The 13,829-nt window shown below is 42.4% G+C and overlaps 1 pseudogene across 1 annotated transcript; it reads right to left on the bottom strand.

The window, feature by feature from the left end:
* Positions 1-1,464: 1,464 nt before the first annotated feature.
* Positions 1,465-2,376, bottom strand: LOC309796673 (tRNA 2'-phosphotransferase 1-like; annotated as a pseudogene). Its single transcript has one exon. The product of its transcript is annotated as a tRNA 2'-phosphotransferase 1-like (transcript).
* Positions 2,377-13,829: the final 11,453 nt, after the last annotated feature.

The raw sequence follows: 13,829 nt of genomic DNA, 5'->3' as shown, positions 1-13,829 counted from the left end.
ATGAATATGCTGAGAAAAGAAAGAAAAATCTCTTGGTGACAATCATTAATTTTTCATTCTCTTTAAAGGTTTATTTTATAATATAAGAAGGGAGGAAACATTATCAGGTATTTGGAATATATTACAAGCTCCAAATTCGCATTAAATATATCTGAAAGAGAATAAAAGAATTGGGGAAGTAATGTCAGCAGTCTGACAAGCATATTAAAAAAGTTGTAATAGTGCCTGAGTTTTCTCATGTTTACAGTTATTAAAGTCACTGTGTAGCTGTTTTACTCGACTTTCAAAATCAGGTTTTGACAGGGCCCAGAAAGTCAGCTTCACTGCTAGTTATGAGACATTCTTGGAGCATTTATACCAATCATATCAAAACTAGCAAAAGTTTAGCTGCATTTTTTTTTCTTGTGGGAGGAGCTGGCTATTTCCTTTTTGAAAGTGAGTCCTTTGCTACTGTATGATATGGCAATCTGAGGGTGCCAGTTTTCTATTCATTGCCCCCGTGCCTTCTACAAGTTGCTGACTCACTTTCTGGAGTGAAATTAAGAATCTGTCTGAATCAATAGGCATTTGTGGCAGAAAGTGCTAGTTCTCCCCCCAGCATCCATTTTCTCTTTCTTCTGAGGAAATAGAATCTTAGCTAGGCACAGCATTCACAAAGGTCATCAAGATCCTGGAAAGCAGCTCACAGGCATCAGAAGCAATAGCAGTGGGGAAAACAAGAAAGATTTACAAGTTTAGCAGTGTCTGCTGTTTCTTCCTACTTTTAGCCACATCCTACAGAGGGATGGACCCCAGTCAGAGCTAGCCAGACAGCAACCAAAAATGGAAGAGAACATAGCTGTGTCAAGAGCCATTCTTTGCCTGTGGCCTCTGATTTCAGAGCTCCACACAATTGAAAAAGCCAACTGCTTTCTGCAACTCCACAGTGAAGCAGTTTAAAGGGCCAAAAAGGAAGACTTGGCAAGAGATAATACTATGGCTCCCCAAGGACCTTCCTTCTTGACAGGTAAATGAGAGCTGGAGCGGAGGTAAAGAGCATCCCTCTACTCTCCATACCTGAAGGTTCTGCATCCATGGATTCAACCAACCTAGGATAGAAAATATTCAGGAAAATAAAAAATCCAGAAAGTTCCAAAAAGCAAAATTTGAATTTACCCTGCTGGCAAATATTTATGTAGCATTTACATAGTATTTATAACTATTTATATAGCATTTACATTGTATTAGGTATCATAAGTAATATAGAGATGATTTAAAGTATACGGGAGAATGTGTGTAGGTTATATGCAAAGACTACGCCATTTTACATAAGGGACTTGATCATCCACAGATTTTTGTACTGTGGGGTTCCTGGAACCATTCCCCCTTGGTTATTGAGGACCACTGTGTTAGGGATGACAATTTCCCACCCGAACCTATTAAGAAGAGCTTAAGGAAGCAGTCATCAAGTTGAATGAGAGGAAGATGAGTCAGCACAGAGAACAGTGAAACAGTAAGAGAATTTGCCTGGAAGAGATCTTGGGCTGTGTTTACTTCTTTTTTTTCTTTTTTTTTTTTAAACATGAGTTTCTTTTTTTGATTGTCTATTTACATTTCTTTATTTTAATGAATATTTTATTGTTGGATCATCCTTTACCCTCTGGAGCGGTGCTTGGGGCCACTCTGACACTCTGTCTACTCATTACCAGCCAAGGAGAGGGGCTTTTGGGTGGGGCGTAGTTGCAGGGCCTTCTCGAAATACTTGGGAAGCAGGAAGCCATCAGCATTCCCTGGAATCAGGATCACCCCATTGACAGAGAGGAAGAAGGGTATTTCATCTGCCAGGGCCAGGGGCCCATTGATGAACAAGGCCACTTCACAATTTGGCCACATGCCACTGATGACACTGTGCACAGTCCCCAGGCAGTCCTGTGGCCAGGTGGATGTGCATCCTTCCCCAGCAGGACATGCCTTTGAGCAGGATGGATGGCCAGTGCTGCCAGAATGTGCCATAAACAAGCATCAGGGGCAGGGCCTGCAGGGTTGCCAAGGGCATCAGATCCAGCTCAGGTACTTGCAGGAAGTGACCAAGATTGGCCTGGATGAGAGCCAATGCCGGGGTCCCCTGGCTGCAGTGTGAACCACTGCTTCCCCATGGTGTCCACCACTTGCTGCACATCTTCGGCTGAGAAGCTGCGGGACTGGGGCAGCTGTAGGAGGGTGCCCAGGGGCAGGAAGGCTTTGACTCCCATGGGAAGCCCCAGCTCCAGGGCTCCATGACAGGTCATAGGACCAAGTTTTGGGTACTTGCACATCTTGGTCTGGTTCCTGGGGTCTGTGAACCCATCTATCCCTGTGCCCTGCTGCTTCCTGCCTCTTTCCTCCAGAGAAATTCATAGTCAAGATAGACTCCTGCTGTCCGGCAGTGCGTTACTTCTATATGTAATTGACAAAGAGCAAATACAACAGAAGCCTATTATTAAGTGTTACAGGAGTCTGAAAGCCAAAGAGACCAAAAGCCTGGCAAATGCCCATGATTATTAGAGTCAGTGTAGGGGAGGAAAAATTATTTTCTCTCTAACCTTCTGGATTCTTGGCTGAGACACACCTGTAATAAAAGACAGGTTAACAGGAGAAAAACAGAAGTTTAATAACGTGTACTTCTCTTTATACATGGGAGATACCTAGGAAAACTGAGTAACTCCCCCAAAATGACCTGAACCATCACTTAAATACCACCTTCAGCTAAAGACAAAGGAAGATGGGGCCGGGGAAAGTGGGGTGGGCGGGAAGCAGGGGCAGTCAGTTTGGGGAGGTTACCAGGCAAAGCACAGTAAACAAGGGTATGGTTGATATACAGATTTACGTCATTGCCTTCTCCCTTGATGAAGATTTCCGGGTATTTAGAGTCATTCTCCTCTTCCTGGTACAGAGAGGGAGACACCCCTACAAACGGAGTTTTCCCTTATAAATGTAAATGTCCCTCACAAAAGGGTGACTTCTACTTGGTTTTCAGAGCTTCTCTTGACTTTTGCTTCTTGAACTTAACCAGCTCAAGATAATCGTATTTTGGGGTGGCAACTTTTGCTCCCCTCCAGTAGTAATGGAATTGTACTTGGAAGTTTCCCTTGGTGATGGGTATGTTCTATGTATGGGAAGAAGAGCACACATAGATGTTTGCGTGGCCAGAAGAGCAGAATGGCAGAGGCCGATAGTTTTCCCCCAATATCTGTTTGCCTCTTCTATTATCATAATAGAAGTTTGAGCAGAGTACATGACCACCTAAAATAAAAACTTCACTTCCTAGTCTCCCTTGTACTTAGATGTGGTCATGGAACTAAGTTCTGGCCAGTGGTATGTGAGAGGGAGGGGGATTTCCAGTTATAGGGGAATTGACATCAGGTGAGTTCACCATTAGTTACCAGGGAAACCAGTAGAGGGGCACACCAAAGAAGATAAGATAGGATAAGAATAATCACTATCTGGGGTCTGGGGCAAGTATCAATAGTAGGAAGGTCAGTCGTGTGTGTGTGTGTGTGTGTATGGTAGAGGTGAAGCAAGCACTGGTCAGGCAGGGGTTGTACAGAGAGCAAGAGAACAGCCATCTTGTGTGGCCTGACCATACAACCTATTTCATGCTACACACTCTGCTAAGTGTTTTGTATTTATATTCATGTATTTGGTCTTCACAACATTTTTTTTTTCGGCCGCGCTGTGAGGCATGTGGGATCTTAGTTCCCCAACCGGGGATCGAACCCATGCCCCTTGCAGTGGAAGCACAGAGTCTTAACCACTGGACCACCAGGGAAGTCTCTTCACAACATTTTATATAAGGGAAACTGGGAGTTGAGGAAGTTAAGCAAGTCACCCAAGGTCACATAACCAGGAAGAGCTTTGAGCAGGTTTCAAATCCAAGGGTGGCTGACTTCAGAGTCAGTACTGTCAACTACTAAACTATATTGCCTCTCATGCCAAAATAGCAACTTTTATAGTGATGATAATGTACGATGCTGGAAAGACTGGTGAAGTGGTTTACTCATCCATTACTGTCCAATTTGCTTTCAGATACCTCGCTGTCCTTCTCTTGCCCTCTGTGTCATAGAAAACTATATTTTCCAAGTTCCTGTGTTCTCTGGCCTCTGGGTAGGTTTTCCCAATGGACAATACTTGCAGAAGATTGGAGAGCAAGAAGATGGAAGAGTCTGAAGTATTTTTCTCTGTCTCTTTTTCTGTTTCTTACAGCATCTCTTCCATGCATCCAGCTTTTCCCAAAGCAAACCTTCCTTGGTGATCCCAGTTACTACTGGAGAGTTCTGACCAGGCAGACCCAGTCATGGTTCTAGTTCCCTTCAGATGGCCCTAGTTTCTGCCCTCTGGTAATACCACCTCCTCCAAGTGTCCTTCCATCCCCAAGGGTGGCAGAATTTTTCTGCTGTTGTCAATCTCTGGGTTATTTCACTACTGACTTCTTAGCTTCTCCATTACTTGTGAAGTCAATTTCCTGTTTTATTTTCCCTCTGTTAAAATTACTAGAGTGGTTTTCATGGCTTTTGCTGGAACCTGACTCAATACACAGACGATATACCCCTTTTGGGAATAAGAGCGGTAATGATGATCATACATGTTGACCCAGTTTTCTATGCCGAAAAATGTATCCTAAGGAAATAATTTAACAGAAACAACAACAAAAACTGCACGTGTCCATTTCAGCATTATGTTTAATATCGGAAAATTGGGAACCACTTAAATGGCCAATATTGGAAGAATGGACTAAAAAAATCAGGGTACATAACATGGTGGAGTAATATGCAGCTGTTATAATTATTGTACCAGTCAGCTTTTGCTAGATTTTGCTGCAGTAGCAGATAATCCCCAAATCTCAGTGATTTATCACAGGTTTATTTCTCACTCAGTTACCTACCCTTTGCAGTTCAGCTGTAGCTCTGCTTCGTCCCAGGACCCAGTTGGAAGGACTAGCTCCATATTGGTCTCAAAGCAGTGAATAAAGAACAAGGATTGAATAGTACAATAACTCCTACAGCTTACGCTCAAATGTGGGATATATCATTTCTGCTCAAATTCCACATGACCAAGCCTGATTTCAATGGGGCAGACGCCACTCCTATGGGGAGGCCCACCAGGACTTTGTTCCGCAGAGATGGCACCAGAGGAAAGGGATAGCAAATATTTTCAACAATAATAAAATCTTCCACAGTAATGAAGACTATGAAAATAACATGGAAAATGTTTGATATAATGATAGGTAATATAAGAATCTACAAAAAGATTTTACATATACTAAAATCCATTCTAACCTGCTTCCTGGGCATATGAAGTTAGATGTAGTCATATGACTAAGTTCTAGTCAATGACACTATCTACCTGGAGACAGCATTAGATCCCACAAGATCCCACAGGACTGTCCCATCCCTCTCCATTTCAGATGCCAATTGCAAGTCCAGGTTGTCACCTGTACTTCTGAACAATTGGCTATAAATTGGATGTTCCCATGACCTCAGGTTTGATTAATTTTGCTAGAATATCTCACAGAATTTAGGAAAACAGTTTATTTACTAGGCTACCTGTGTACTATAGAATGATATAACTCAGGAACCGCCAGATGGGAGAGACACCTAGCGCAAGGGATGGGGAAAGAGCACAGAGCTTCTTTACACTTTCAGGACATGCCACCCTTCCAGAACCTCCATGTGTTTACCAACCTGGAAGCTCTCCCAACCCTGTCCTTTTGGGGTTTTATGGAGACTTCATTAAGTTGGCATGGTTGATTAAATCATTGGCCATTGGTGAGTAATTCAACCTCCAGTCCTTCTCCCCTCTCCACAGGTTGGGGGGATGGGACTGAAAGTTCCAACCCTCTAATCGTTGTTGTTGGTCTGCTTGGCAACCAGCCCCCATTCTTAGGGGCTTTCCAAAAGTCACCTTATTAGCATAAACTCAGGTGTAGTTGAAAGGGGCTTATTATGAATAACTAAAGTCACTTTTAGAGCTCTTATCACTTAAGAAATTCTAAGGGTTTTAGAGCTCTGTGCCAAGAATGGGGACAAAGACCAAATATATCCCTTATTATAAATCATGTTAAAAAACAAAATTTAACTGAGTAAAATTTAAAGATCTTATTGGCTTTATTCAACAATTCATGGATTGGGCAGATCCCATCTAACAGATAGAAAGGAGCTCCAAAGAGCTATACGAAATGGAAGACTTTTATAGGCAGAAGGAGGTGGGACAAGGAAGTTATTCTAGCAAGGAGCTGATTGTTTCAGGCCAGGTTACCTTTCTTTGGGGGATGACAGGGGTCTATCAGGCAGATTAGTACTCAGTAGTACTGACCAGGTAATTCCAGATTGACTGGTTTAAAGTTCCACTTCTGAAAGAGGTTGAAACTGCAATTAAGATATTATAAGTCTTAGTTTGGTATTGTGAGCTTAGCACAAGTGACTCCATTTGGGGCCTGTTGTCCCCTTTTTAACAATCACAATATCAAAAGGACTCACTCTCATATACCCTGATTTACCATCTCCCAGCTATTCCCTCTCAACTTTGTATGTGGATGACCACAGGTCAGAAAATTTATAGAGTGAGAAGTTACGGAACAGCACCCTCTGATCAGGAGCACAGGATTTGAGAGTCAAACAGTGATCTTTTTAGGTGTGAAAAAGAGAAATTCTAAAAAATTCTCCATGTAATTTCTCCTTGGTAAAATCGAAATAATAATAAACTTTAACTTTGAATATTTATTGTTTCATTTATAAGAACTGAACATGGGACTTCCCTGGTGGCACAGTGGGTAAGAATCCACCTGCCAGTGCAGGGGACATGGGTTCGAGCCCTGGTCCGGGAAGATCCCACATGCCGCGGAGCAACTAAGCTCGTGTGCCACAACTACTGAGCCTGTGCTCTAGAGCCCGTGAGCCACAACTACTGAGCCCACATGCCACAACTACTGAAGCCCACACACCTAGAGCCCGTGCTCTGCAACAAGAGAAGCCACCACAAGGAGAAGCCTGCACACTGCAACGAAGACCCAACGCGGCCAAAAATAAATAAAATTAAATTTAAAGAAAAACAAAACTGAACGTGTATTTACTCGTTTTTATTATGAGTTTACACATGACCTCCTTCGGGACAATCTCCCCAGACAACTGACTACTTCCTATAACTTTTGCCAACTTTCACTCTCCCAAACACTTTCTCCAGACCCATAGTTTCTAGAACACCAAAGGCATGAACCATGGCTTCATTTGCTACACTTCATTACGCTTATTTATGTGACATTTTTCCCAGAAACTGGGAAATACCTTGAAGCCAGGGATTTTGTTGTACTCATCTCTGTTTTCTCAGAACCTGGCTCAGTAAATGTATGTGGAACAATGAATGAATTCCTATGGCCATGAATAAAGGACACTGGTTGTTTCTGATGTTCCTGGCAGAGAGCTTATTGCATTTGCGAAGGGAAGACCCAAACTCCCATCTTAGCTGGACCGGTTACCTATTACCTTGGGCAATTCACTTAATCTCAATTTTCATCTGTCAAAGGTCTTTTTTTACTAACCCATGTTTACTATGAAAAGGAAACTGTGTGGTTCAGAAAGACCTCAAGACCACCTGGGAGAGAAAATGGCTGAAACAAAAGCATTTTTTATGTATATTGAGGGGTTGGCTATGATCTTCCCAAGAGCAAAGAAGATTTTCAGTTACAATATTTTGTAAGCAGTATCAACCAATAAATCACTTTTGGTGAGAAGGCATTTAAAATTTCCCTTTTTCCAAACTCACTGTGTCACTTAGGTTCTCCAGGTTCCTTTTGTAGAATCACAGTTAATTTAACAGATGCTTATTGAACACTTAAGTCTTGAGAACTTATTATGTGTTGGGCAATAAGCACTAGACAAGGATATTTCAGTAATACAGAATATAAATATTTTTGGTCACTTTGCCTTCCCTATACTCAATCATTGTCTTGAATATTCAAACCATTAATTTCTTATTCATTCATAGTTTATCAGTTTAGATTCTTTTGTTTGCAAGTAACAGAAAATTTATCCCAAATAGGCTTATGCAAAAGGAAAATGTATTAGTTCGTGTAACTGAATACTATAGAGCATAGGGCTGGTTTTAGGTACTGTGTGATGCAGGAGTTCAAATGATGCTCCCCAAACCTAGTTCCTCTCTGTCTCTTTCTCTTTCTTCATGTCTCAGTTCACTTCCTTTTGGTTGGTACGATTCTTTAGGCAGGAGTTCCCACTACAGTCATGAAATGGCTATAGAAACTCCAGATCTTCTAAACACTCAGAAAAAAGTGAGAGTGTCTTCCCTGGATGTCCCAGCAAGAGCCTCATTGCATCTGATTGGCTCTGCCTAAATCATGTACCCACCTCTGAACCAATTATTGTGATCTGAGGAATCTGAGGCTCTGAATGGCCAAAGTACTATGATCATCCTTGGAGCTGGAGGTGGAGGCAACTTCACTAAAGGCAAGTACATTTAAAGAGGAGAGTAGTTTCCTCCATCCCCCAGCAAGGGAAATCTGAGAGAATTACTAGAAGAAGGGTTGGTAGATACTAGACAAATAAAACAACTCAGTGCAATTATACATAGGTTTACTATACAGAGGTCTAAGATTAAGTTCTCTGGAAACAGATTTTGAGATGAGTAACTGAGTGCAGAAGGTGATTGAGAAATCCTCTTGGAAGATGCACCTGTAAGGATGTGAGGAAAACAAGATTGGAGAGAGGGAGACCCTGATCCATAATGAAGTTGCAACCAAGGCTTCAGCCTGTCTCACATGGAGCTCTGGAGCTGGAATGGTCCTTCAGAGTTGTCTCAAATTAATGCAAAGATGCCAAGCCTTTATAGTTCCACATCAGCCAGTCATTGGTTGTGGGCCATCCACTGGGAGAGTGCATAACCTTTGTGAGGCATTCGCCTGAAGGCAAAGGCAATTCCCAGCGAGGGACATAGATGTAAGCTGTTGAGAACCAGTAGCCCCAGCAATTCAGGAATAGATACATTACCCTGAAGAGGGGAATCTTGGTGGAGCATCACAGTATTCACTACAAATGTTCTATACCGTTGCTGTAATCTTAGTGAGATCACTCCATATGAATTCTTCCTAATTCACCTACCCGCTCATTCTCTTCTACCTGCCTAGCCAAAAACAGTGTTTTCCTTTCCCGTCTCGGAGGGGTCCCATCCACCATTATCCACCCACTGGGTCTGTAGCAAACCTACTTTGCTGGCTTCCTAGAGAAGAGATTTTTTAAAAAAAGAAATCTATTTGTGATTCTTTCAACTTAACAGTTGAGGAAGGTGGGCTCTGTCAGCCTGTGTATGAGGATTCTCTTACAGCATCATTGAGCTGATCTAGCGTTAAGGAAAGTCACAATACATTTATTTAGCAGTAAATATTGAACATATTGTCTATTTGAAATGGACTTTTGGGGGAAAAATTTAAAGGTTACTTTGTACTGGTTTAGAGAACTGGCTCCCTAAATGTTTCTATCCCTATTATTAATTGACTTTTGACTCCAAACAAGAAAAAGATGTTGGGCCAATTTTAATGAAACTTTTTCTCCTGAGAGAAAGGTTAGCTCTCCTGAGATGACTGCCTTGGTAGAGTTGATCCAGTGGGGAGTTGACCCACTGGATGGAGGCACTGGTGTTTAGTAGTGGGGTCTAGCAGAGAAAAGGAGGAATATGACAGGATTGATCCTGGCCACCAGCTGGTGTTGCTGAGATTGGTGTACTATATGCATCCAGTTCGGGTGACAGCCTGAGACCCAACGCTATTCCTCTGGCTTGTTCCAAAAAGAGTCCTGGTGAGTATAGGTGAATCATGTTCCAGGAGGAGCACTCTTCCATTATCCATCACCAGATATACAACTCCTAAGTAGGAGAATTTTGAAACAATGGGCATGTCCTGTCCTGGGACCAAGGGTAAAACGGTGGGGGTGATGAGCAACTGGTGTCTCTTCCTTCTTTGTCCTTTGCACTTAATTAATAATTTTTCCCCTCTTTAGGCGTCTTTGTATAAAGGGGCTCAATTCTGTTGTTCGTTATGATAGGGAAAGTGAGGGGAGGCTACCTTTAGTTCTTCCAGCAAGCTCAGAAGGCATTCGGACACACTCAATATTTAGAGTACTGGCCAGTACAGGGGCAAGTACTAATGAAGCTTAGGTGGGAAGCAAAGTAGATTATAGGGGAAATTTTAGATTATAAGGAACCCCTTTCCCATTGAGAATCACCAAATCACAAGGTAAAAATAAATCAAGGGGTCTACACAGAAGTGAAAATTAACGTAATTTAAATATAGTATTTTTAGTACAAATTTGTCTGAAGTTGATCCTGAAAATTCATGCTGGGTTGCAGGTAAAAAGCTAACTGGAACCAGAGATCTGCCCTTCTCCCAGAGGGGTGGGTTTCACCCAAACTCAGCTTCCCGTGGGACTTCCTTCCCTCACAGAAGGACTGTAACATCTTATCAGCCTCAGAGTCCCAGATAATGCCTATAAACAGCTGGCACCCCAAATCCAGATTTCCTAGTACCAAGCAGCCTGTCACCAATAAGTTTCCTCATAGGCTTATTCTACAAGAAGGCAGAGCAAGTGATCCTGCCAACAGAACCCAGGCTGGCCCTTCAGGTCCAACAAGGGTTCCCTCTCATTAAGGCACAATTAGCTACTACTGGCCCAATCCACCACCTGCAGAAACCAACACTGAGCCATATTATGGCACTGTTTCTCAAGGAGGCCAGCCAGCCACTTGGGTAAATTGATTACTTTGGATCCCTTCCACAAGGGGTGTGTGTGTGACAGTGGGGCAAAAGTTCATTCTTTCCAGAACTGATTCAGACTCTCATTATGAGTTTGCCTTTCCTATTCACAGTTCCCCCAGCAGCACCATCATTCAGGTGTTTACAAAACGGTCACCTATTGATGTGGTATCCCACACAGTATTGCCTAAAACCAATGGACCCGTGTTACTGCAAAGGAGTTGTACATGACCATGAGAATCACTGGTCTCATCATATACCTCATCATTCAGAAGCAGACAGTCTAATGAATGGCCCATTAAAGGCCCAGCTAACATTTTAGATTTTAGACCATACTCTGTAGAGCTGAGGTGACTTGGTGAGAGGGAGTCCTTGTTGGTGCCATGAATTGCCTCTATTCTTTTTTTTTTAACATTTAAAAAATATATATTTATTTAATTTATTTTTTTGGCTGCGCTGGGTCTTAGTTGCTGCATGTGGGGTCTTCGTTGCTGTGTGCAGGATCTTTAGTTGTGGCATATGAACTCTTAGTTGTGGCTTGTGGAACCTAGTTCCCTGACCAGGGATCAAGCCCAGGACCCCTGCATTGGGAGCGTGGAGTCTTAGCCACTGGACCACCAGGGAAGTCCCCAAATCGCCTCTATTCTTATCACCATAAGTAACCTTGGGTGAGACCAGAAGAAGTGCTGCCCAGCTGAGCCCAACACAAATTGAGAATCTATTGCATAATGAGCAAATAAAATGGTTATTATATTAGACTATTATGTTTTAAAGTGGTTTGGTTACATGGTGATAGTTTATTAATTCAACAAGTGAAGCCAAAAATATCTGAAATGGTACATGTGTCTGATACAGCTGAAGAGGATACATTCCAAATTCTACCACATTCTTTTTTTTAGATTAATTTTTATTGGAGTATAGTTGCTTTACAATGTTGTGTTAGTTTCTGCTGTACAGCAAAGTGAATCAGTTATAGGTATACATGTATCCACCTTTTTTAGATTTCTTTCCCATCTAGGTCACCACAGAGCACTGAATAGAGTTCCCTGCACTATGCAGTAGGTTCTCATTAGTTATCTATTTTATACATAGTAGTGTATATATGTCAATTCCAATCTCCCAATTCATCCCACCCCCCGCTTTCCCTCTTGGTAACCATAAGTTTGTTCTCTACATCTATGACTCTATTCCTACTTTGCAGATAAGTTCATCTGTACCATTTTTCTAGATTCCACATACATATAAGAGATATTATACAATATTTGTTTTTCTCTTTCTGACTTACCTCACTGTGTATGACAATCTCTAGGTCCATCCACATCTCTGCAAATGGCACTATTTTGTTCCTTTTAATGGCTGAGTAATATTCCATTGTATATATGTATCACATCTTCTTTATCCATTCATCTGTCAGTGGACATTTAGGTTGCTTCCATGTCCTGGCTATTGTAAATAGTGCTGCAACGAACTTCTGGGGGAGAGCTTCTAGCGCCTTCCCTAAAGGCTCATCAGGAGGTGGCAAAACTGGCCCTGTGACTTCCTCCAGCTTAAAAAAGAGAAGACTAAAAGGGAGATTTTTATTAGTTATCATCTTTGAGAGAGTGTTGTAGATTTTCTCTCCCATTGGGGAAGGCAAAGCCAAGTGAGGGGACTTCTGAGCTGAGTCAGGAGTGTCTTCAAGGTGTATCACTCTCCAGCTGCTTCGTTACTGAACTGCGGCTACCTATAGGTCCAATCTAGAGAGAGAATATTAGGGAGAGCCAACCACCTATCTTTGGAGTTTGGAGAGCTGTGTTGATATAGACACTGCTGCCTGCTTCTTGCCAGAAGAATTCTGAAGGCAGGAAGCTTGCTGAGCAGCAATGACAGGGTAGCATGTCTGTTGTTCAACACGGCCACAATTTGTGAGTTTCCCACAGATCAAGTGACTTTCGCAGAAAGCAAAAAAGCTTGAGCCTCTTGCTTGTGCCTTGCCAATGGATGACGAGATACCAGAAGTAAGAAGTTCTGGGTATTCTACAAATGGCAGGAACTGAGAAGAAGTTAGAAAAGCTTGATTCATAGCAAACAACTGTGCCATGAGGAACGTGCTGAAGAATCATACTCACCCCATGAGAGAGCCAGCATTTGAATGCCTATCACATAGAAAGCACTGACAGCCTAGAGAGGACTTACAGCAGCATCAAAAAGTAAAAGAGACAAGGGGCTGAGGAGAGAGAGGCCAGATAGAAGAAAGAGCATCATTTGTGTCCTAGGATGTGCTATCAAATCTTCCCGGTGGGAGCCTAAGAAGAACCCCCAAATGAAACCGGGAGAGAGAGAGCTGACTTTAGACACCTGTCACATCCAGAGAGGACAAAGCTATCTCATGATTGTACCTGTAAAGCAATAATTTGCCCACCTCCATTCCCACCCTCTTATTCCCTAGAGGAGAAGAAACTGCGGTTAGCAAAACAGGGGAGGAGAAATAGAAGCCTAAGGAACAGAAAGATAAGGGTTATACCTGCTGCTTTGACTTCAAGCTCCTCACTGCGGGCAGGACCCAATTGGGAGAGGGAAGAAATAATTTAAGTAAAGACCTGAGTTTTGATTATTTTATGGGGCTGCTGGTTGTCCTCCCAACCTTTTTTCTAAAGTCATAGAATGTTTAGCTAGGGACAAGACTGCTTAGAATGAGACCCCATTTCCCAGTCTACCCTGCAGGTAGATACAGTAATATGATTAAGTGATGTTAACAACCCATGGAAAGTGCCCTTAAAGAAAATGGGTAGGCCTTCCTTTTCCTAATGACTGGAATGTCATGTGGTGCTGAGCCATTCTGGACCAAATACACTAGGATGGCAATCTAGGGATGGTGGGGCAAGAAGATAGAAGGAGACTAACTGCTCACTTTGTGGATAGAGCTGCTGTTCCACTTTTGCCATGTAATAAGCAAAAGTCTCAGTGCCATACTACAATACACATTTATTGCTCACTCATGGTTTTGTGAGTTGGCTGGGGCAGCTCTGTTTGGTATGAAACCCTGAACTTGAAGCAGCTTTTCTACAAATGTTTTAAC

The sequence above is a fragment of the Mesoplodon mirus genome (assembly GCF_964341445.2).
Source record: "Mesoplodon mirus genome assembly, chromosome: X".
Taxonomy (NCBI): Eukaryota; Metazoa; Chordata; class Mammalia; order Artiodactyla; family Ziphiidae; genus Mesoplodon; species Mesoplodon mirus.
This window is presented reverse-complemented; position numbering and strand designations above follow the sequence as displayed.